Below are 25,225 nucleotides of genomic sequence, written 5' to 3'. Positions count from 1 at the left end.
TGAACAGTCTTGGAAAGAACTAATAAAACTAAATTGACCATTTGCTATATAATGACAAAAATTCCTGAAAGCTCATAACTTCAAAATTTAATTCTACTCTAATTGTTATGTTTATATTCAATGTTGTAATAAGTACAAAAGAATATACTTGTAATACAATTATATTTGCAATACAAACTTAATATTAATAATATAATATAATATATTGTAATATAATGACGCAGTAGGTTTTATACTTAAATAGCAAGAGAAGGAAGCAAAGCCCAAAGTCTTGTTTGCAGTGTTTTTTGTTCGTTTGAAGCTTGGTTTGCACATTCAATTTAAGTTTCACTCGTTTTAAGGTTTATTTTTTCACTGATATTAGTACCTATTGTGTGTTTGTTTGCTATGATTGTTTATTTAATTTCTGTTCGGTTTCGGTTTTATATATTCTTTAATAGTGATTTATTGTCGTTTCTAGTTTGAATTTTAATAAGTATTTGTATCTGCTGATCTGTAGTGTAATATGGCTTTTACTTTTCTTTGAAAAACTTCGTTTTAGGAAATTTTTTTTTAATTAATAAATAGAAAAAAGCAGCAAAAAGCAGCTTAATGCTTCTTTGAAGCTATTCATAGTATTTTGCAATATTGTTCCACTCATTAAATATTGTAAAATCATGTAAATGACTTCAAATGGGCTTTCAATGAGTTTAAAAGTTCTAACATAAATACCCGACTCTTACAAAATTTAAATATGTAGTTTAAAGAAATTGTTTTTTCAAACTCTTCCAACAAGAATCCTAATTGGATTCTACTGAATTGTTCAGCAAAATCGCCGGCAAGACTATAAGGTCAGCTTCGATTACCAATGGCTGTTTTATACCCAACCCCTACTATTCCACCCAAAGATGTAGAGGCAAATGCTGCCTTTAAAAAAGTTTCAAAATTGTTTGAATTTTTGAATGATTAAAGTCGAATGGGGGAAACAAAATCTAATTATTCTATATATTCATGACAAGCATATGATTAGTTTAACCTCATTTACATCTAATCCTTATGTTTTGTCCTCTCTGCCCTGTAGACAAAATTCCTTGGTGCCACGAAACCCATTGTTGAAATAATTCGACTTGTTGTGCTTCATTTCTAAGCAACTGACCTGTAGAATACTGAAACGGTTGTGATTTTAAAATCTTAATTTGTTACTAAGCTAGGTTTGAAATACTTTAATAAGCCTGATTACAAATCCTGAGAATGGGATATACATTTTTTCAGAAATATTATAGTTATCTCCTATTGAGCTCTTGAAGTTTTCTTATTATACAGACCTTGACTTTTTCCTTTCAAGTTATCTTAGTCACCTTAAATCTTACTTACCAACGATAGGATGATGCTAAAGCCACTGGTAATTGAATATAAAGTCATATTTCGTCAGGTGGGTCCCAAACTGTTCACGAGGGCTTGGTACACCATTTCTTATCAGCTGATAACTTGAATGAATCAAGACTGACAGATGAAACTGTATCCTGGTCTGATAAGGTCTGCAAACTAAACAATGGGGTGTACAAGAATTTGCCACTTAGTTTTATGTTAACGTGCTTCTTGAAAAGTTTTCAGGGGGTATCGTCTCATTCTTGCAGACTTTACCGGTTAAAAGATGTCTGTGATAGACTTTTCATGTATGAGGAGCTTGAATGTTACCATCATATCCGCTCTTATGGTGCTACAATAGTTTGGGTAATTTCAACTTCTCAAGCTGGGAAAGGCAACGCATCCTGTTAAAACATTTGATAGCGGCTCTTACGCACCATCTATGAATACTATTTTTAACCGTACCTAGATAGAAAAATACCACAGAAAATGTTCTTGAATAGGATACTGTTTGCAAGATCAAAATCAAAGTAAGTATGTATACCTTAATTTGCTATTGAAGCAATCTTAGTATTTTTCCTTGTGAAGCTCCAGAGCTGGTGATCAAAACTGTTTTTATTATTGTTTAGTGACCTAGTGCAGTTGCATGATCTGTAGCTTCACAGATGATTTTCCAATCCCTCTAGGACCACTTAACATCCAGCCTTCGTTTGAGAATATCAACAGATTCAACAGCAACTGTGTCTTCAGATAATTTATTCTAATTTTTGACAATTCTTGAGATAAAGAATTTAGTCTGGACTCTGGTAATGGCAGACTGGTTTACAAGGTTCAGATAATGACCTCTTGTTCTTGAATTAGGGGCAACACGAAGAAAGAAAGCTGGAAGTATATTGGCCTTCTTTACCTTTTAGGTTAGAATACCTCACCTCTTCTTTTCCTATATACAAGGTTTTGGAGTTTCAGTCTTGCAGGGTAAGGCATTTCCCACATTCCATATAATTCTGGTGGCACATCTTCTTTTATAAAATACAAAGAGGCTAGAGACATTCCAACTTCAAGCTAAAATTGAATAAGTCCTTTGTATAGAAGACTAGTTAACTACAATTTTTCTGCAGATTATGAAGTAGCCTAAGAATTGTTTTCTTAAAATATGTTTCCTTCTTGATAGTCCTAAAGTTTCCACTCCAAATTATATAAGCTATTCTCCATGGATTTCCCCATTGGATGATGTTGTTGACTACCTTAAATGGACCCTAAAGTAACAGTTAATAAAGATAACAATCACTACAATTAGAATCTTCTTTTTTTGCCAATGTACATAGCAAATATGTTGCATATTATACCTTTTTTTAGATTTTGTTAACAAGTATCTGAATAGATTTCAGTGAAATTATCTAATTTAAAAAGGACTAAAAAACATGAATTAAAATGAAAGAAAAGAGAAAAACATCTTTAGTAGAAACTTGCTGCATGTTATAAAGTAAAATTTTCATTATTCATGTGTTACATTAAATTATAGCTAGGAGCAATAATTTCTCCTTGTAAACCTCTAGAATGATGACTTAAGTTTTATACAAATTTCATTAGTGACCATGCTCCATGCTCAGTAGCATCCCAATTGAGTTTGCACTCTCAGGAGAATTACTGAGCATATAGCCTTCATTTGAAAACATCAACAGATTCAGCAATAACTGTTTTGTTGGATAGTTTGTTCCAATTGTTGACAATGCATGATGAAAAAAATTGAGTACAGACTCTAGATACTGTAGACTGCTTAACAAGTTTCAGATGAGGATCTTTAGTTCTTGAGTTGGTATCAACTGCAGGGAATAATGCTGGGAGAATGTAGGCAGGTTCAGCTTTGACGGTCTTACAGGGTAGGAAAGCTCCAGCATGTCAGATATCACTTTAGTGGCACATCTTCAAGACCCATTATGTCTTTTAAAATATAGAGAGGCAAGAGACAGTCCAAATTTAAGCTTAGGATGCACAAGTCCCTTAATGAAGACTGATGACTTTAGGGGAACTAGTGAAAGCAGTGCACTTAATCAATGTCTTGGTTCAACTAGCCCCAGCAGCAGACCTCTTAGAACAAGTGCTGAATTTTAGTTAATTGTCAGTAGTGACACCAGGATCCTTCATTATTTACAGAAGAGAGTGGGTGGCCTAAGAAAAAATAAGAATATAAAGAATTCACTTTGCCAAATGAATGAAATGGCACTTGGCAACATTGAATTCAAGAAACCAGGCCTCAGGTCATTGACCTAGTAGTTGAAGTTTTTTTTGCAGGACATTATCTCCATAGGACAAAGCTGGTCCAAGAAGTGTCAGGTTATCTGCATAAATAGTTGATTTACTGCTAATAATAGAAGGATCATCATTGATGAAGATATTAAATATTGTGGGACCAAAAACGCTTCCCCAAGTTACTCCATCTAGAACATGCATAGAGGGAGGAAGAATACAATTGCCAGAGTCATCAAATAACTGAAAATTGCTAATAAAGAAAATCAAGAACCCATTTCATATTCAGAAATGATTGGGAACCAAATGATGCTGCTCTTTTGTTATCATAGTATCTCCTTCAGAATGTTGATCTTTATCTATTGGTACATTTTTTTATTGCTTGAATTGTTGTACCTCTTGGTCAGCAGGTTTTGCCTATTTTCTCCTAGTCAAAAACACTATCTTTGCAAAAGGATTACAACATTTGAATAAATATATTAATTGAAAATAAGCTAAAAACTTGGAGAAAACATGAAAGTATGGTTAATAGAGCTTTCTTCATATTATAAAATAAAAACTTAATTATTAAAGTTTTTTGTTGTTGTTTAATGCACAGTCTAGGGCTATATTTTTTTTAGGGGGGGGGGGGCATGAAATGAATTTTCATGATAGTGATCATCATATTTGCTTATAGTGATCAAGGGTATCAATTGACAAAAATTTAATTGCTTTTAATCAGCACTCTCCAAATACAATCAGGGGCATAATTTTGTTAAGATCCCTGGGGGAGAGGGCAAGGTTGGAGCCAATTTTCTCAAGTCAAGTGAAAAATGAGCCATATGGTTCCATAAAGGAAAAGATTTACTAAAGAAAACTGATGTGTTTCTACAGATGCTTGAATTATGTAGTTCATAGTTTTGACAAGATTTTTGAAAATGATAAATTTTAGCTTGGGGGGGGTCAAACTGTAGTCTTGTGAGCAGTTGTCCCCCTAGCCCACACCAATTTAAGCCCCTGAATGTGATGGTTGCCACCATGTCAATTGCAGCCCTCCCAAAATAGGTCCAGAAATAACCCTATATAATGTGTTTACACGTTATTTTTCATAGCTTTAATCATCACATCTCTTCATTGAATGAACATTTTGTAAAATTGTAGATGAGTAGTTTTTTCTTATATTGGAAATTTCTTAAGTCAAGAGAATGAAATGGTCAGGAATAGGCACAACACCTAAACTAAGCTTTGGTTAAGTATGTTCAATCTCATATCTCTACCACTTTCCCATTTCTAAGGCTTAGAATATTGCATGGAAGCCATAACTCTAGAAGTCTTAACTTTGGAAAAATATATTTTTTCCTTAATTTTGGTTTAACTTTGCTTTTCTTTAGCTCTAGGCTTTGAAAACAGAACCACAATGAATTGACTAGACAGGGAATAAGCCTTCAATCAAAATTGAACTTTTGTAAAGCAATACTCTCTAAGGCTTGTTTAGTTTTTTTTTTAAGATAAAGTATAATCAAATGAACTATTGGCTCCAGTAAGAACTTGAACTACTGGTTTCCAACAAATGAACTACAAACAAATAGAACAAATAAACTACTGGTTTCCACCCCTTAGCTATCATATTGGAGGCCTGCATATTTACATGTTCCATATTCTGTACATGTTTACATATGTACATATATATATATATATATATATATATATATATATATATATATATATATATATATATATATATATATATATATATATATATATATATATATATATATATATATATATATATATATATATATAAATCTATGACCAAACTTGTAATTATCTGAATATTAATTCAACTATTGTAAGCACCCACTATAGGAAGCTTTATCTTGTGATATGGAATAATCGTTTTTTTTTTTCATATTTATGATAGATTTTGCCAGATACCTTTTTACTTGAAAATCAGGGCATAGCAAATCCATAAGGCGATTTTTACTCTTTTTTTTTGCTGTAGATTGTTTTTTTTTGTAAGTTCTACATTTATTCCAAAAGATTAATCTAAATTGATCTATATTAACTACTCTTTAGGAGGGGGAGGTAGAGGATTTATAAGACATTTCCAGATTATGATTTAGACTCTGGACCCATTCCTGAAACTTTCAGCCTCTTAACTCAACTACTCCCCATAATAGAAAAAAGCTCCCCATCAGAAATTTCAATTCCTATATTGTTCTTAACTTGGTCAATTGCATCATGCCATTGTGAAATAGTCAGGATAATTTGATAAATATATCACTTAGACAGGGGATGGAAATGGAAGAAAACATGATTAATAGAAACTTTCTGCATATTACAAACTAAAATTTCATTGTTATATTGGTTTCTTTTAGTTTTGTATTTAGTCTAGGGTTATACACTGCTGCCTGAATTTGACAGTTGCTACTGTTCCAACTGTGTCCTAGCATCCCCCCTTGCTAAAAATGAGGGTAGATATAGACTTAGGCATTATGCAAAAGTTTTTTTTGGGCTCTGTTCATTCATAAGAGCCTGCTGTTGATGATAATCAAGCAAGTGTAACTTTCAGAAACAGGAATATACCCTAAATTAGGCATCATTAAGATCTTTGAAAATATTGTTTGTGACTCATTTCTCTCCTATGGAAGGGACTTTTGATAAACTTAGGGATACAAAGGTAGGTGGATTTACTGTGTTAAGATCCATGGGTCATGTTTTATAGATGATGCATTATGGATTACCAAAGATTGTGCTTTTTGGCCATTCATATGAGGCCAAACAAAATGCAGACCGTCCCTATTATAAGGAAGAGAAAGGTTGTAAAAAGGATTTAGGTGACATTGGAACTGCATGGGAGGGGTTAAGAGCAAATCTTCGAACAAATTTGGATTAGAATAGTTTTATCTATACGATTAATCATAGTTTAGAATAAAAATTTCAAATGAATGGCGCAAGTAGCCTACTTACAACGAAAACAAGAAAAACACGATACTATAACTTGGTAAACACTGACATGTAAAAAGGAACAAACGAATTGGCGAAATGGTTTGTTCTTGTAGTAGGCAATTGCAGTCTCACTTTGTTAGCTGACCTTGTTTTTTTTTTTTTATTCCTCATAACTGGTGGTAGAGTTTCTCTATGTTTTTCACTGCCAAGAAGAAATTGGCCGACTTTGCAGGTCAAACCCAAACGAAGTTCGCAAATGGACGGTAGTTGTTGGACAGATAATGCTGATTCATAACTTATATATGCGTCTGAAAGAATAACTTTAAAGGCTGTTTTTCGTAGTGACTCAAGTTGATCGCTTAGGTAACCTGTGTTGTTGACTTGAGGCCCCCATACAGGGCAAGCATACTTGAGAATTGGTTGGATGTTTTTAAGATAGGCCGTCTTTAGTTGGGACACAGAAAAACCAATTCAACGTAATAAGATAAGGTTACATATCGCACCATTTGCCTTCTTAGTGATTGTATCAACATGACAACTAGACGAGCAGTCGACCCTAAATGTTACACCGAGAATTAAAGCCGAAGACACACTTGGATACGATGGAGGAGGACTGACAAATTCCCTTTTAAGAGCATTAAAGCGAAGGATTTTGGTTTTTCCTTCGTTGATTTGAAGGCTGTTGATATTACATTGGTCTTTAAAGTTGCTTATGATTACATCACTGAATTTAGAGCTGCCTTGGTGTTTTCTGTGAGATATTTCAGAAGAACTTACAAGCCGTCTACGTACTTAAATGTGTTCTCAAACTTAGAAAGGACTTTAGTCGGAAAACAAGCTTGGAACTTCTCCTGAATTAGGCTATTTAGCTTGCTGACTTTGACATTGACGTCTAGCTTGGAGTAAATCCCATCAAATTCGTAGTTACCGATCCAGCGATCAAATGCAGAAATCGAATCTCTTGTTATTGGTCGCATGGTAATTTTGACTCGTTTGGTATTAGGGATTGCTGAATTTGCTTCCCAGAAAATTATGAAATAATCGGAATTCTGGTAGGGTCCAAGGGACCGCGGTGCATCATAGAAGTCTGTAAGGTTTGTTAAGATCAAGTCAAGTATACTGCTACTCTGATGGTTCGGTATTGCGACAACTAGCTGTAAATCCAAGACACTGGAAACCCACTGTTTGTTTGGTTAAAGTCATCAGCAATCACAAAGGCAGGTGAGGCATAATTTTGGAGCATTTTATCTACGAAAAACAATTTATGCTCAATAAGTTCATTCCTGTTTCTGGCACTGGTAATAGACCAAAGCGACTATCAAACATGAAGATTTTCTTGATAAATGTGTTGGTTTACATTCTGTCCACAATACATCATGTTTGGAGTCAATTGGATCACTTAACAGCTTTTAACGGTATATAGCCCCAAAAGTAAAGTCTTCCGCCGCCTCCACGACAATTCTGGCCACAGTTTGACGAGTAATAAAGTAGCCATTGTAGCCTCTAATGTGCGCTAATTCAGAAGTAATGTCCCAGCATTCACTTATTATTGCGATTGAGACGTTGTTCTGCTTAATTATGTTTTCGAGTTCGTCAATTTAGTTGTTCAAGGAACGCACGTTATGCATGAGTATATTACGCAGCTTTTGTTCGGCTGAAAATCACTGAGGACGTAGAGTAGGTGGCGTTTTGTCACAGTCGCTAATTAAAACCGGTTCCCTATACCAAGGAGTTAGCATAGGCGGCGTTTTATGAACAGGAAAGTCATTTACTGGTACTAAGCAACTTCGTCTACCTTGATCCTAGTTGAAATTAACACTAATATCTTCATCCTCCTTTCGAGTCTACCTCCACATTTTCCGCGATAAGAGCGTTTGATAGATGTTATGGCTATGGTAGAGCCATCTGGGGCGCCCTTAGAAGTCCAAATTGGAGCAAGCTACAAAATGTAAATGGCGCCACCACCAAGCAAGGTGAACAAAGTTTAAATATAATGATCTTTTCGTATTTAATTTGCATGACAATAGCACTAAACAAGGTCAGCAACACAAAGTCTTTGGTTACTTACACCATCACTGCAGAAAACTCAGTTGAACCAGCACAAAATAAGCTAAACTGAGATGACAAAGTTAGCTATTTCATAGCGTTCACAGCATTGGTCTTATTTGGCTTGATGTATCAATGGGTTGTTAGTAGTGGCAGCAAATATACTATCGGAATAGAGTCCCCATAGATTCTGTACCACGAGATAAGTGTGCACCCTAGCTTCACCACCGCCACAACCTCCAAATTTGTTAGATATACTGTTCCTAAAATCAGGAAAATTTTAAAGGAGTTAATGCTTTGTACTTATAGAAGAGATTATTAGCACGTCTAAAAATCTAGCTCCAGTATAAAAACAAGAGTTAAGAGCTCATATGGCACTTGTGACGAGGTCGGAAGAGCCAAGAGATCATATGGTATAAGCTCTAGCAAAATTTTAAGAATCAATAGATTGCTTTAAAAGGAAAATCAGAGGCTTAATGCCGGTTGGGATTTAAAATAAGAGCTCTGAGTTCAGTTCAGGTTATTAACATCAAAATAAATGGACAACAATAACTTTCTACCCCTACAAGGCTCCATGGCCTGTTACATAGGGGTTAAACCAAAAATAAATACCAAATAAAGAGTCTCTTCTTAAAAAAAACAAGAAATCCAATTAAATAATTTTGTTTTATTTTTACTTACCACTTCGTCCTCGAAATTCAAATCCAAGTCCACACCATCTCCCAGCATCACAAAATCACAACAATTAAAATTATATAAATAAACGTGCTCAAGCCTAGCATTTAGGGATGTCGCCCTACCCTCATTATTCATCGTATTATTAAACATATAACAATATTAATTCAAACCAATTCAAAAATAAATTTTTTCTCAAATTTATTCCCCATTATATTTATCAACCAAAAATATTTTTAGTTGGGTTTTAATGGCATCAAACGAATGAATGCTACGGACATTATCAGGAAGACTGTTACATACTTTACTACATGCTATTCGGGGACTAAAATCTGATCTTACAGTCTTAGTTTGAGGTAATAGTAGGTGGGCTTTATTCCGTAGATTATGAGAGCTCCTTGAATTAACTAAATCGGGAAAGAAAGAATTGAAACAGCGAGGCAGTTCACCATGAAGATACTTGAAAATCATTGAAGAGCAAGAGACGACATAGAGTGCACAAGTATTCAAAAGCTCTTTTCGATATCCTTTATTAAATTCGTTAACTAACTGGCGAGCCTTTTGATGAATTACTTTAATCGGATGGAGCAGAGACTGGAAAGTAGACATCCAAATCGAGTTGCAGTAAGTTAAATATGGCTGAATGTTTGAGTCTTAGTTTGAGGTAATAGTAGGTGGTCTTTATTGCGTAGATTATGAGAGCTCCTTGAATTAACTAAATTGGGAAAGAAAGAATTGAAATAGCGAGGCAGTTCACCATGAAGATACTTGAAAATCATTGAAGAGCAAGAGACGACATAGAGTGCATAAGTATTCAAAAGCTCTTTTCGATATCCTTTATTAAATTTGTTAACTAACTGGCGAGCCTTTTGATGAATTACTTTAATCGGATGGAGCAGAGACTGGAAAGTAGACATCCAAATCGAGTTGCAGTAAGTTAAATATGGCTGAATGAGTGAAAAATACAGGGTCCGAAAATGTGTAAGTTTCCGAATAATCCCAAGATTACGTGATATTTTTGCTTGGACCATCTTCATGTGGTTTCTAAAAGAAAGATTCTCATCCAACAAAATTCCAAGGAAACGCACGTATCTTACGTTAGGTCGAGACAAAGGTCCTTTCGAGGTAGATATAGTTGATAAGGACGGGCATGCCTTACCAGTTCTAGAAAATATGAGAAAGTGTGATTTAGCGATATTTAAAGCAAGTCGGTTAGTATCAAACCAGTGGTAAGAGCACTCCATAAGCATGTGAAGTTTAACCTCCAAAGCTTGTTCCGTGTCTTCAGCACATAGGATGTTGCTGTCGTCAGCGAAGGCAACTAAATCTTCATTAGGGGATGGCAGAATAACAGAAGATGCCACCGTTTTTTCCTTTTCGTGACATAGAGTACAACACGCAGAAGGAATCGCGTTCTTTACCGCTCTAAATAAATCGTTGATGTATATTAAAAACAGAGTAGGACCAAGAATCGATCCTTGTGGTACTCCATAGTCTACACCAATGGAGTTTAATGAGTCAGGGTCCATGGAAATCGTTCTATCTTGTAAATAAGAATGGAACCATGATAGGGCTGAACCTCGTATTCCTATATGAGACAGTTTATCAAGAAGGATCTTATGAGTAAGACTATCAAAAGCTTTCCGCACATCAAGGAAAATAGCGGCTGGTATTTTTCCAGAATCTAAAGCGGTATGAAGAAAACTGATGAGTGTAGTGCACGCTTGCTCCGTAGTATGTTTCGATCGAAATCCGAACTGATGATTGTGCAAAAACTCCTTAGATTGTAAAAAACTTGTGAGCCTTTTTTGCATCGGCTTTTCAAATATTTTTGAAAACACTGAAAGAAGGGAAATTGGTCGGTAATTTGACGGGTCACTTCTGTTCCCACCCTTAAACAGGGCTATCACTCTCGCAGTTTTTAAGGACCTCGGAAACTTTCCTTTTTCAAACGACATATTAATAAGCTTTGTTAAAGGGCCCAGAATTGAAGGGAATATAGTTTGCACAGCTTTAGTTGATATGTAGTCTGGGCCAGATGATGATGCACCTTTTGAACCTTGAATGTGTCTTGCCACCTCTGATTCCAATACAAGCTCTATAACAATAGATTTAAGGCAAGGGGGTCCCATGAACAGATGTTGATCCTGTGTGAGGGAAATCGCGCTTCCACCAAGTCCCTTGACAGTCTTTTCGCCAACTGAAGCAAAATATGATGTAAGGGAGTTCTTAATCTCACAAGTTTCCTCGATCAGTACCCCGACAACATCAAGCTTCGTTGGAATGTCAGGACTATGAGATGATGGTCTAATGACAGAATTGATGACTTTCCAAGTTTTTCTCATGTCCGTTTTGCACTCCAGAAACTTTGACGCATAATACGAGCTTTTCGCTCTGCGAATCAATGATTTGAATAAATTCTTGTAAGTTTTGAATTCTTGTAGGTGACGAGCTGTAGGAGAACTTTTGTATCTTTTCCATAAGTAGAGTTTGCGGCTGGAGCTTGTCAGAAGTCCTTCTGTCATCCAAGGGTTAAAAGGTTGATATTTTCTTCGAGGCTGATTAGGAGGTCTTCTGGTGCAGCATTCTATAAAACAATCTTTTACTTTAGAGTAAAATTTGTCAAAATTAGAGTCCAAGTCATCTTTTTCATCTATAAATTCCCATGAACATTCTTGCAGTTTAGTCTTTAAAGCTTCAAGGTTCTTTTCCGTAACGAAGTAAGGCGATGTTGAGGGGCTAAACCGTGGAGCCTTCATGTTCGGCAACAGAAGATCTGATAAAACTGGGAAATGGTCAGATATATCACTAACAATAACGAAGCTATTCTGAAATGTCAGTGACGAAGATATATTATCAATCAGAGTTGCTGATTTCTCAGTAACCCTTGTGGGTATAATGACTGATGGTAGTAGTCCAGATGCAAGCATATCGGATACGAAGTCTGCAGGAAACGAACCCTCGTAGTCTAGGAGATTGACATTGAAATCACCCATGACAACCGTTTCGCATGGCTGGTTCTGTATAGCTTCAAGGATTTCACGAAGGATCTGCAGAAAAGTCACCAAAGAGCCACTAGGGGAACGATATACCTCTCCAATGATCAAAATACCAGATTTACCAGGATTGGTTTCAACAAAAAGTGATTCTAAAACTCCTCCAATGTTCTTAGAAAGATCGTGTCGGACCGTGTATGGAATCGCGTCGGAGATATATAGTGCCAATCCTCCTTTACTTAACATTTTACTATGTATTTTTTCGCAGTTGTATCCAGGTAGTTCCAGTAATAAATCCGTTCGCTCTGTAACAAACGTTTCGCAAATACCTAAAACGTCGGGACGTGAAGAATCTTCGCATATAAGTTTTAGCTGATCCAGAGATGACGAAAGGCCTTGGATGTTAAGGTGTAGAGTCCGTAGACAATCAGATCGTTTTGAAACCTTACACAGAGTTGAACTATATCTACAAATAACTAAATTACTAATCCCAATATCACATTTATTCGGTAGACTACCATCTGAACTGTTTAATAATTCCAATAAATCTAGGGGGCTTTTCTCAAGAACTTTAAGGTTAAAAATCATCCCGGCGGAATCCCTGTGGCCAGACTGAGAACAATTAATTAACATAACTTACCAAAAATTGTGTGGGCATGGTGTGGAACTGGACTTGCACTCCGAGGGCACGAAGCAGGCGTAAATGAAACCAATATCCCGACTGGCACTCACGAGGTCCTTCTAAATATCAAAATTCATTTAGATCCGATCACCCACTCGCAAGTTAAAATTACCTCAATTTTTCTAATTTTTCATCTCCCTTCAGCCCCCCAGATGTTCGAATCGGGGAAAACGACTTTATCAATTTGTACAGCTCCCTGACACGCCGACCAATTTTCATCGTCCTAGCACGTCCAGACACACCGAACTTGCCAAAGCAGTAAACCCCACCATCTAACTCTCCCAAAGAGAGCGGATCCAGTCCGGTTACGTCAGTCACGTATCTACGACATTTATAAGCATTTCCAAGATTGCTGGTTTCCCCATTTAGCTCCCCCCATTGTCAACAGATCTGGTCGGGATTTGAAATAAGAGCTCTGAGCCATGAGATCCTTCTAAATATCAAATTTTATTATCATCCGCTCAAAATACCTCAGCTCAAGTTAAAAATACCTCAATTTTTCTAACTTTTCTAAATTAATAACCCCCAGCTCCCTCAAATAGAACGGATCCGTGCCAATTATGTAAATCTTGCATCCAAAACTTGTGCTTATTCTTCCCATCAAGTTTCATCAAGCGTTTTCCAAGATTTCCGGTTTCCAAGATTTCTGTTCCCCCCCCCTCCAACCCTCTATGTCCCCGGATCCGATTCGAATTGAAAATGGAGCATCTGAAACATAAGATTCTTTTACATATCCAGTTTCATTGAGATCCGATCACCCATTCGTAAGATACCTCGATTTCACGTTTTCCAAGAATTCCGGCTTCCCCCTCCAACTCCCTTCATCTGGTCGGGATTTAAAATGAGAGTTTTAAAGCACAAGATCCTTCTAGGTGTAAAATTCATTAAGATCTGATCACCCGTTCGTAAGTTACAAATACCTCATTTTTTCTAATTTTTCCGAATTACTCCCCCCCTCCAACTCCACCAAAGAGAGCGGATCCGGTCCGGTTGTGTCAATCATCTATCTTGGACTTGTGCTTATTCTTTCCACCAAGTTTCATCCTGATCTCTCCGCGTTAAGCGTTTTCCAAAACTCAACCCCCCCCCCCCTAATGACACTGGACCCGGTCAAGATAAAAAATAAGAGATCTAAGTGTCGAGATCCTTCTGAATATGAAATTTCATCAAGATAAGATCACTCTTTCGCAAGTTAAAAATGCCTATTTTTTTTATTTTTAGAATTAACCTCCCCCCAACTCCCCCAAAGAGAGCAGATCCGTTCCGGTTATGTTAATCCCGTATCTAGGACTTTTGCTTATTTTTCTCACCAGGTTTCATCCTGATCCCTCCACTCTAAGCATTTTCCAAGAGTTTAGGCTCCCCCCATCCAACATCTCCTTCACCAGACAAGGTTGAGCTTTAATATAAGAGCTCTGAGACATGATATCCTTCCAAATATCAAATTTCATTAAGATCCGATCACTCCTTCGTAAGTTAAAAATACCTCATTTTTCTAATTTTTCAGAATTAATCCCCCCCCACTCCCCCAAAAAGAGCGGATCCGTGTTGGTTATGTCAATCATGTATCTAGAACTTGTGCTTATTTTTCCCACCAAGTTTCATCTCAATCCCTCCACTCTAAGCGTTTTCCAAGATTTTAGGTCCCCCCTCAATCCTACCAGTGTCACCGGATCCAGTCGGGATTGGAAATAAGAGCTCTGAGACACGATATATTTCCAAACTTCATATTTCATTAAGATCCGATCACTCCTTCGTAAGTTAAAAATACCTCATTTTTTCTATTTTTTTCGAATTAACCGGCCCCCACTCCCCCCCCCGCCAGATGGTCAAATCGGTAGAAGTACTATTTCTAATTTAATCTGGTCCGGTCCCTGATACGCCTGCCATGTTTCATCGTCTTAGCTTGCCTGGAAGTGCCTGAAGTAGCAAAACTGGGACCGACAGACAGACAGACAGACCGACAGAATTTGCGATCGCTATATGTCACTTGGTTAATACCAAGTGCCATAAAAAATGATTATGTTAAATGTTCATTCTTCTGTCAAGACCCTTGTTTTCAAATCTGGTCTGTATTTGTCATCAATTAATACTTATTAGATTGCTTTTGTTATATAGTAGTTCTATAGATGTTTTTTAGGGCTCAATAGTAGTTCTATAGTTTTTCTGAGGTCCCAATACATTTTGTGGCTCAAGGCTTGGTTGTAATTAGATGGGCCACATTAAAAGAAATTTTAGAAACATAGTTTTTTTTTTTAAAGAAAAACAAGACTATTTCAAGCAAATGCTTACATTTTCCCGCCTTCTCAATTTTGTTAAATTGTTGAAATTATTCAGCATTTCATTGAAAAGATAAAATCACAGATTTTTCAGGTTGACCGTGACATCATGGAAAACTATTTGTTTAACATTCAGAGATATTTTCCTCTTTTTTGGCAGATAAAATGTGAATATTTTAATCTTTGTGTGAATATACCACATTGAGCTCTGCAAATTCTGCTGTTTTTTTTTTTAGTTCCTTTTCAAAAAATGAATTTTCATTTTATAAGTAGAAACATTGGGATGGATTCTTTTGTTCATGCCAGTCCAGCAAGTTGCTACTCTCTGTTCAATTGTGTGGATTTATATATTTTAATTATATTCTTTTCTTTAGGAAAGTTCTGGTCCAAGTGCAGAGCACATTATCCAGTCATTTTGTCAATGTTGTTAGAGATAGATTAGGAGATAAGCTTGAATTTCTACGATTTGATCCATTAGGTTTGTAACTATTTTGCCATTATTTCTTGTGAACTTGTTTTCCTTTATCGTATTGACTTTCATTTTTGTCGGTGTTTCAAAAAGGATCATTTGAGTACTTGGAAGTGAAAAAGGAAAAACATAATTATTATGTAACTAAAGTAAGTACAAGTGGTTAGCTGACTATAAGAAATGGTCCCATACTACAGTTAAACCTTTAGTGCCTGCAGATTGTTTCTGAGGGTGGGGGTGGGCAAAAATGTATTTAATTAAAAACTATATGTTACTTAAAGTTCTTGTCAGTGGAGATAAATGCTCAAAATAGTGACAAAGATGAGATTTAATTGAGGATTGCATGAAAGTGTGGGAAAAACTATGACAATTTTTTTCTAGGGGATCATACAGCCCCCCTCTCACTTTTTCTTTAAAAAAAATATGTTTGAGTACCGTTTCAAATTTTTGAAGCATCAGACAGTCAGGAAACATTTATTACTTGGTCTCACTACGAGTGTTGGATGAGCTTAAATTCTGTTTTCAAAAACAAGCTTTTAATTAACCAATATTGCTTTCCAAAATAGCTCAAATAATAAAAATTAAGAACGTTCTGAAAATCGGCATATACATATACCTAAAAGGGGCATGCTATCTCATTTCAAATTACACCAGATATATTACTTAGACAGTAGACATGTAAGCTGGCCCACGCGCAGATACTGGCTTTCTACCCATAATAGCTCCCTCCTTCCAAAATCTCGTACAACCTTTAGTCAGTATATTGAAAAATGAAAAACGAGTATTTTAAAAGAACACTAATTGTGTATATGTAATATCAGTATCAAACAGTTCGTGGTAACCAAAATTCTAAAAAATGAAATTTTGATACCAATAGCTACATCAAAATAATCGCATTTTAATGCTGATTTTAAATATATAAGTTTCATCAAATTTAATCTTACCCATCAAAAGTTACGAGCCTGAGAAAATTTGCCTAATTTTAGAAAATAGGGGGAAACAACCCCTAAAAGTCATAGAATCTTAACGAAAATCACACCATCAGATTCAGCATATCATAGAACCCTATTGTAGAAGTTTCAAGCTCCTATCTACAAAAATGTGGAATTTTGTATTTTTTGCCAGAAGGCACATCACGGATGCGTGTTTATTTTTTTGTTTATTTTTTTTTCAGGGGTGATCGTATCGACCCAGTGGTCCGAGAATCTTGCGAGAGGGTTCATTCTAACGGAAATGAAAAGTTCTAGTGCCCTTTTTAAGTGATCAAAAAAATTGGAGGGCACCTAGGCCCCCTCCCACGCTAATTATTTTCCTAAAGTCACCGGATCAAAATTCTGAGATAGCCATTTTATTTAGCGTAGTCAAAAAACCTTATAAATATGTCTTTGGGGACGACATACTCCCCCACAATCCCCGTGGGAGGGGCCACAAGTTACAAACTTTGACCAGTGCTTACATATAGTAATGGTTATTTGGAAGAGTACAGACGTTTTCTGGGGGATTTTTAGGTTGAGGGGGCGGGGGCGAGAAAAGGGGGATATGTTGGGGGAACTTTCCTTGGAAGAATTTGTTATGGGGGAAGAAAAGTTTCATGAAGGCAGAGCAGGATTTTGTAGCATTATTTAAAAAAAAAATGAAAAAATATCTATGAAAAAGTTTTTTCAACTGAAAGTAAGGAGAAGCATTAAAACTTAAAACGAACAGAAATTATTACGTGTATGATGGGCTCACCTCCTCCTAATACCTCGCTCTTTACACTAAAGCATTTTTAGTAATTTCAACTATTTAGTCTATGGCTTTTGTGATTCAGGGGTCATTCTTAAGAAATTGGGACAAGATTTAAGCCTTAGTGTAAAGAGCGTGGTACTGACGAGGGGGTGAATCCCTTCATATACGTAATAAAAACATGAGAACACAGAAGTTTGTTACGTAAGCTAATTTGTAAGTTTCGTATATCTTTTACTAATAAACATTCGTAAAAAATTAAAAGTTCTAGTTGCCTTTTTAAGTAACCAAAAAATCGGAGGGTAACTAGGCCTCCTCCCCTGCTCCTTTTTTCCTCAAAATGACTCGATCAAAACTACGAGAAAGCCAATTAACCAAAAAAATAAATATGAAAATTTTGTTTTAATTATTCATCTGCGGAGAGCCAAAATCAAAACATGCATTAATTCAAAAACTTTCAGAAATTAAATAAAAAAAAACAAGTTTTTTTTAACGGGAAGTAAGGAGGAATGAAAAAAAAATTTTTAATGAAAAAAAAGTTCATTAAAACTTAAAACGAATAGTAATTACTTCGTATATGAAAGGGCTGCTTCCTCATCAACGCCCCACTCTTTACGCTAAAGTTTTTTACTGTTTTAAAAAGTAGAATTAAGAGAAAGAGTCAAACTTTAGCGTAAAGAGCGGGGTGTTGATGAGGAAGCAGCCCTTTCATATACGAAGTAATTTCTGTTCGTTTTAAATTTTAATGTCGCTCCTTACTTCCCGTTAAAAAAACTTGTTTTTTTTATTTAATTGATTCGGAGTTCAAGGTGAAAACTGTGTCTACAATTTGATATTATTAATTATCGGATCAGTATGCTTTTTCAGTGAATTTTAATCCCTGTGAAGCTAGTTATATTTTGCAATATTGGGCAAAGGATTATAGCTCAGGACCTGAATAAAATTATTACTCAGCATTTCAATAAGTGAGAGATAATCCTATGATAATAATTATCGAATGATTTGGCTGATTTATTATTTTTGCCAACTTCACTAATAAGCGTGCTGAAGAGAGGATGTTTTCTGTTGCAAGTGTCGTTGACCTGCCGGGAGTTTTGTCTCCCTTAAACTGCGGGGAATAGATAGCAGAAGCCTACGCTTTCCTCGCTTATTGGCATTTCAAGTCTCTGAAATTTTAACCTGCTACCTTTTCGATACCATCCGATTTCTGTTTTGGACTGCCATGATTCTTGGATTATGCTTAGTTACTGAAAGACAAACACGAGGGAAAAATTTTTTTTTGAATGCTGTACTAATTTTTTTTGTGCGATCGCTATCCGAGGGTGTGAAAATAGAATGCATTGTAACCTCGGCTGTGAATTTTTTTGCGCATGATGCGATCTTATCAGCAAAGAAATTTCTTTATCGTGAACTTAACACACAAGGCCGAGTTATCAGTCATGTCAAAGACAACAAAAATATTAGTGACATGTGTAAGCTCCTCGTATCAGCCGCAAAGAGAAGAAAAACATACTGCGCTTTGTTGTTTTCAGTCCCTATGAAACTCCAGTCATCGGCGATGCTGTTTCTGCTACACTAGCTTCAAAAGTGAACGAGAGCTCCCGAAGGATAGATGGATTTTTTGACGTTACGACTCGTGCGCTCTTAAATTTGAACTGTTCGAATGCGGAAAAAGTTAACAACGCATCAACCTCTGCTACCTACATTTCGCAAAGCGTAAAGCCATCGTTTGCCGTATTACTTAAAAATTGTCCACAAGATATTAGGGATCCTCATCACCGTAAACAGTTTATTGACATCATATGCAAAGAGGCTTCAAATGACATTACAGATCGTAAGCGATCGAATAACGACTGGAAAATTGTTGGGCGCTCCAAATCAGCGGCTAACAAAATAGTTGAGAGTGTGAAAGCCGCTTAGCCATCTATAAGTGCTTGTATAAAAGAACCAGTCTTCACAGCCGTCGCAAGAGCAAGACCCCAAATCCTTAGACCTTTCTGATATTTAGCAACTAATCCCCAAATGCACAAAGATAAGACAGTGTGGCGCTTCTCGCACCTTTAAAGTGCAGTTCGAGACTCGTAGTGACCTTGGCTTTTTCCTAAAAGCATCAATGCGCATTGGTTATGAACGTCTACCTGTTCAAGAATTTCTCTTCCTTCTCCGTCGATGCTTTAAGTATCACGAGGTAGTTCACATAGCAATGAATTGCCAATCAGGCGCTATTTGTGGTCCATAGGATTCTACCAATCATGTAACCGTTCAAACGTGTGCACAGCTAGTATGTTCTTCGTGTTATGCAAGGCTGGTGGCCACACCTGTTACAGAGTGAAATGTCCAAATGATCGCCCAGCCAAGATTCAGCTTAACCCACATGGTAAAAGCGCCAATAGTCAGTCATAATGTCAATATGAGATGCTTAACTCTAAACATTAACGGCGGGCTTGTCCAAAAGTCTTCAGTTCTTGATGAGCTCGTGTCAAAACATGATGTGATTTGCTTATAAGAGCATCTTTTAAGTCAGTTAAGCTTTAGTCTTTTGGATACTAGAGATAAATTCACTTGCACTTGCAAAGCAAAATAGAGCTGGCGGTAAACCGTCGAAAGGTCTTGTGACTTACGTGAATTCCACTTCACGTTGGCTGTCAGTAGAATCCTGTGATCCTGCGGTTAAAGTTGATAATATTTTTATTTGTAATGTTTATTTGTCAACTGATTACCATAATGATACGCCTGGACGCCTTTTTAGGATTATTTCTAGTAATTCTGCATGTCTAATTGTTGGAGATTTTAACTCTAACCTAACTGCTCCATCTGCCCGCTCTTCTCTGATTGTTGAAATATTGGATAATCATTTGTATGTTGTTGATAAAGACCAAGATTTCACATACATTCACAATTCCTCGTCCACGTCCAACATAGACCTCGTTATCGCTTCTTCCTCCTTAGGTGTCTCTCAACTGAAGGTTCTTTGCGATAATTTAGTATCTTATCACCTGCCTGTATCGTTTTCTATCTCACCAAATCAAACTTCTCAGATACCCATTAGTCACCCAAAAACACTGAATTCATCATATGTACATAATTTGGTATTAATCGACAGTGTTTCTAACATCCTTTTTAAGATTAAGGCACCGTTTGTTCTGCTAATCAAGCACTCACATCTGCCCGCTGAGGAAAATGCATTCTCCTTGATATTTATTGTGCAGAGATATGTCATGCTTTATAATATGCAGAATCTTGTGCTGTTTCATTGAAGCATCGCCATCCAGGAACAGTACCCAAGTGGCGTGAAAAACAAAGTCTCTCCCAATATGTTGATTCAGCAAAGTTTTGGCTACATCTATGGATTGAATGCGACCAACCACGATCCGATCCTGTTAATTTCATCCGCATCGCAGCAAAGAAAAATTTTGCCAAGGAGGTTCAAAATACCTGCAGGAAAATCACAGAACTGTCTGCACAAAAAATCAAAGATAACCCTCATTTCCTTTGGCCGACAATTTGTCCAAGGGTCCCCAAAACCTCCCTTTGTGATACTTTGTGCTGCTGATGTTCCTGTATCTGAGTGATATTCTTTCTATGAGGCCGAATTCTCTCCACCAGACACCCAACTTGAACACAAATATTCTGAAGAGTTTGACCAATTTTTGTAGGCATTCTCTGACTCTGATTTTACAGTGTCTGTAACTTCTGTGGCTGATGCTATTATGCACCTTAAGCAAAAGGTGTCACGAGGCATAGATGGAATTCACGCTCTACACATCAAAAATGATGGTCCTTCGCTTTTAGAACATCTAATGTTACTGCTGCAGATGATATTGTGCACAAGGCTTGGTTCCGTCAACATTGTGCGTGGGAGATCTTTCTCCTGTTCCAAAAAAACAAAAAAGCTCCAATCAATGCTCATGTTTTAGGCCCATAACTGTTTCAACCAGTTTATTCAAGCTTTATGAACTACTGTTTATGAAAGAGCTTGAAGAGAAATGTTACACGCCTCAACATCAGTTTGACTTTCAAGATGGCATTGGATGTGCAGACGTCCTTACAGTTGTTACTAATGCTCTGCTTGATGCTTCTTTTACAGGTAGTTCACTCACCTTGGCGATTTGAGATGTTCGTCACCCCTTTGACTCCCTGATCCACCCCCTTATGCTTTTAAACGCTGTTAAAAGAGGAGTAAATCCGGCTATCATTAGATCTTAAAAGGATATGTATGCTAATCTACGAGTCCGTTTTAAAATCCCTCTTAAGCAAGATGAAATGGCAAGGCGACTGGATAGATATATACCAGTTAAAAGAGGAGCCAAGCAAGGTGCAATTGTCTCACCTTGATATTTTACGTCTTCAAAACTCAGGACCAGTGCGAGATGTCTTGCGTTCTCTCTGGCCTCAATGTCCCTTTAGTCATTTATGCTGACGATATTTTTAACATTAGCCGAACTTTGGACAAAATTTCTGAAACTTTCCAAAAACTGTAAGCAGAATATTTAAAATCTGGTCTTGAATTTAATGTTGCAAAGTCTGACGTCATGCTTTTTAACTGGAAAGGCCCACTTCCTCATGACATTGTACTTGGGAATCCAAAAGATCTGTCTGTCTGACCAAATTGTTTATCTTGGTATTTCCATTGGAAATACCATTTCTCGTACTCGTCATCTCCTAACAGAAGTCATCAAACGCCGCATATCAGCTTCCTATGCTTCCATAGTCTCTGCTAAGCTTCGTTCAATCGTCATTATCTCGCAACGCTGTACGACACTGTTGCTTTCCCCCATATCCTCTAAATTGTACTCTTCTGGAAGATTCTTACAAATGTTGGTAGATTGAAAATCCGCTCCATTGTTTTCCGTTTCGCAAAAATACCTACTGAGATATCCAAATTGGACACGCAATTCAAAACTCATCAACAGTCTTCACATAGTAGATCCTACTATAGCTGATGCTAAACATGGAGAAACACAACCACAAGATTTCAAGACATGCTTGGAGTTGGAGCCAACTTCTTCAACCATAGTTACCTTGTCATAGCTGTATAGTGATATTTTACTTTTGTTTTTCTTTTCCCTTTGTAACAAAGCCGAGTTTTCTATAAATAGTAATAATATTTATTTATCTGTAAATGTTCTCTCGAAAACCGTACTAAAATATTTTCTGAAAGTTGACATACTACCATTTTCTACTGCAAAAAAAGATAGATAGGTCATGACTTTGGGAAAACTCGTTTAGGTCCTTAATTCTGAAAAAAAAAATTTTAAATGTGAATTACGCAGGGCCGTATCCAGGATTTATTTCGGGGGTGGGGGCTTTACAAAAAGATTTTTTGGGAGTTCTACAAAGAAAAACGTTAAAAAACGCATCAATAGTTGTTTTATATTCATTTTTGCTACGTTTTTACGAGTCGAACCAACATTTCGGGGAGGGGGGTTCAAGCCCCTACCCACCCTGGACACGGCCTTGGAATGACGTCACAAATATCCAAACGTCCAATACCCTAATGGCTTTACTTTCTACAGCGAATAAGATAAAATGGAATAAAAAAAATTCGAAAGAGATTAAAAAATGTTTTTCTTTTCACCATACGGAGCTCAGTACCCTGGTACCGAACAAGTATAATAAGAAATGGTTGGTTCCAAAAGTCTTTGGCTACGGAATGAAACAAAAAGAACACACAAGAAAGTTATTTAAAGAGACAATGAATGCAGAGCATTCTGGGGTTGTTTAGAACTTTTACAGAAAAGAGAATGTTGTCTTTTGGATGTGTTTCTTTCATTGTTTTTATTGTATGGTATTTTTTTTTCATCTCTGTTATTTTCTTTTATGTTTTAGCTGTTTGATCTACTTCTTTGTCTTTCATTTCCTTTTTTTTGTTGATTAAGGCTTCTGGGAGGTATAGAACAAATAGAAATAGAGTTTATATCAATATGGACAAAATGAAAATACTTACAGGCTTCATCATCTCAGTGAGCATAATCTTGCCTAGGTAGGGGATACATTTAGGAAAGTGGGGAGGGTCATCAAGACAGCATAAATGGCGAATTACACTGAGATAATAGACTATCTACAGGAATATACAGGAACATTTATGAAAATCATGATTATTCGGCTGCATTCTGCGTCCCTTCTTAATATTTGTCCCTGTGTAAGTCACGAATGACAACCTCTTGGAAGTTGTAGTGTCTGTTGCGGCAGCGAAAAAAACAAAACAAAGAATAACCTGGAAAAACAACATTTTTTGCTATGAATGCTTATGATGATATAATGTTTACCTTTGAAATGTGATCTTTGTACCTTTGTTGGATTTATTCCAGGACAACTCATTAATGGAACAATGTTTGGCCATGTTTAATTGTTTGGATGTTTCGCTGAACTAATAATTTACCCTAAAACAAGTAAACTTCGGATTGGTATAGTGAACTGTTTTGCATATCTGTCAACATTGACTGAAAACTAACCGGTTATAGGCCCCTAAAATACAATTCTATGCAAAACTGTATATTTCCTCTGTGAAAAACACGAATTCTGGAAAAAGTGCACAAGCCCGAATGTTAAATGATTTCATTATGATTTTTTAGTGCTTATAATTTTCACAAAAAATTTTACGCAAAATTATCTTCGGGTTGCCAATTGAAGTTTGAGTCAAGCCCTTTAAATGTTGAAAAATTAGGGAGCAAGTTGTGAGGTTTGTTCTTGAATTATTTATTATTCAACTTGTTTTCATCCAGTTCTTAACTTGTACAGTTTTCCCTGTTTAAATTTCCATTAACTAATTAACTTCAAGGTTCCAATGCCTATTAATTTTTATTGGAACATTCTCCAAAAATAGTTTTTAAACAAGACCAACTTATTTTTCTTGCCGAACCCAAATGTGTCACATAATATGGGGGCTTTCATTTGAAGCAAAAGTAAAGTTTCCCTCTATATTCCCGTCCATGACAGAACATTGTTCAATAGAACAGCCAAGAATAGACAAGATCGAGATTCGAGAAATGTAAATGTCGTAAAAAAGCACTAGAAAACAGATTTTTTTTTTTTTTAACAAGAACATAAAACAATAAAATAAACAAATTACTGCATTATATTGAACATTGTTCATCGCAAAATTTACCAAGAGCCTATATAGGTTTTGGTCGTTTACTGATATTAATTACTCTTATTAATAAGGTTCCGTTCTATTTTTATTTATTTAATTATTTTTTCATTTTTTAGTGGGAATGGAGACAGTCTACAAAGAGAAAAAGAAAATAAGAAGTATCAGTGACTGATAATTTTTGTATTTATTTTTTTAGTTTAAGTTTTCGTAAATTTACAACTTGTCTTACAACTTGTCTATTTGTGATTTTAAGATTGTCCGTCATTGTTTTCTTAGATTAGCAATGTCATGCCAAGAGTAGATTGGAAGAAGAGCACAATGAAAGCTTATTTGTCATGTAAGGAAATTTTCAATTGGAATGTTTCACCAGAAGCTCACGGATTGGTCAAAATCCTTCATTTGATGAGAGAAGATCCAGGTTGTTTAAAAAAGTTATATTATCTGAAAGATATCACTACAGAATATAAAATTCGACTTTGATAAATCAGTAGGCATATTTATTTCGTAAAATCGAGACTTAAATACGATTTTGTCACTCAAGAACACTGTATAAGTATATATACGAACGATACGATTATTAAAGATTATTGAAACACGTCTAAAACCACACAAGCTAAACCGCTCTTCATGACCCGCCTTCGCGCACGCGCAATGACAATTATTTTGCGCATCACGACGAGCTTATTGGAAAGGGAAACCTGTCATATATAAGCTATGATCCTATCCGATGGGAAACCA

The 25,225-nt window shown here is 36.2% G+C and overlaps 1 long non-coding RNA gene across 1 annotated transcript; it reads left to right on the top strand.

Moving 5' to 3' along the window:
* Window positions 1-1,819: 1,819 nt before the first annotated feature.
* On the top strand, window positions 1,820-24,706 carry LOC136028893 (uncharacterized). The gene is made up of 3 exons (XR_010617902.1): window positions 1,820-1,881; window positions 15,575-15,678; window positions 24,604-24,706. It is a non-coding gene; the product is annotated as an uncharacterized LOC136028893 (long non-coding RNA).
* Window positions 24,707-25,225: the final 519 nt, after the last annotated feature.

Source organism: Artemia franciscana, chromosome 7 (assembly GCF_032884065.1).
Source record: "Artemia franciscana chromosome 7, ASM3288406v1, whole genome shotgun sequence".
Lineage (NCBI taxonomy): Eukaryota > Metazoa > Arthropoda > Branchiopoda > Anostraca > Artemiidae > Artemia > Artemia franciscana.
This window is presented reverse-complemented; position numbering and strand designations above follow the sequence as displayed.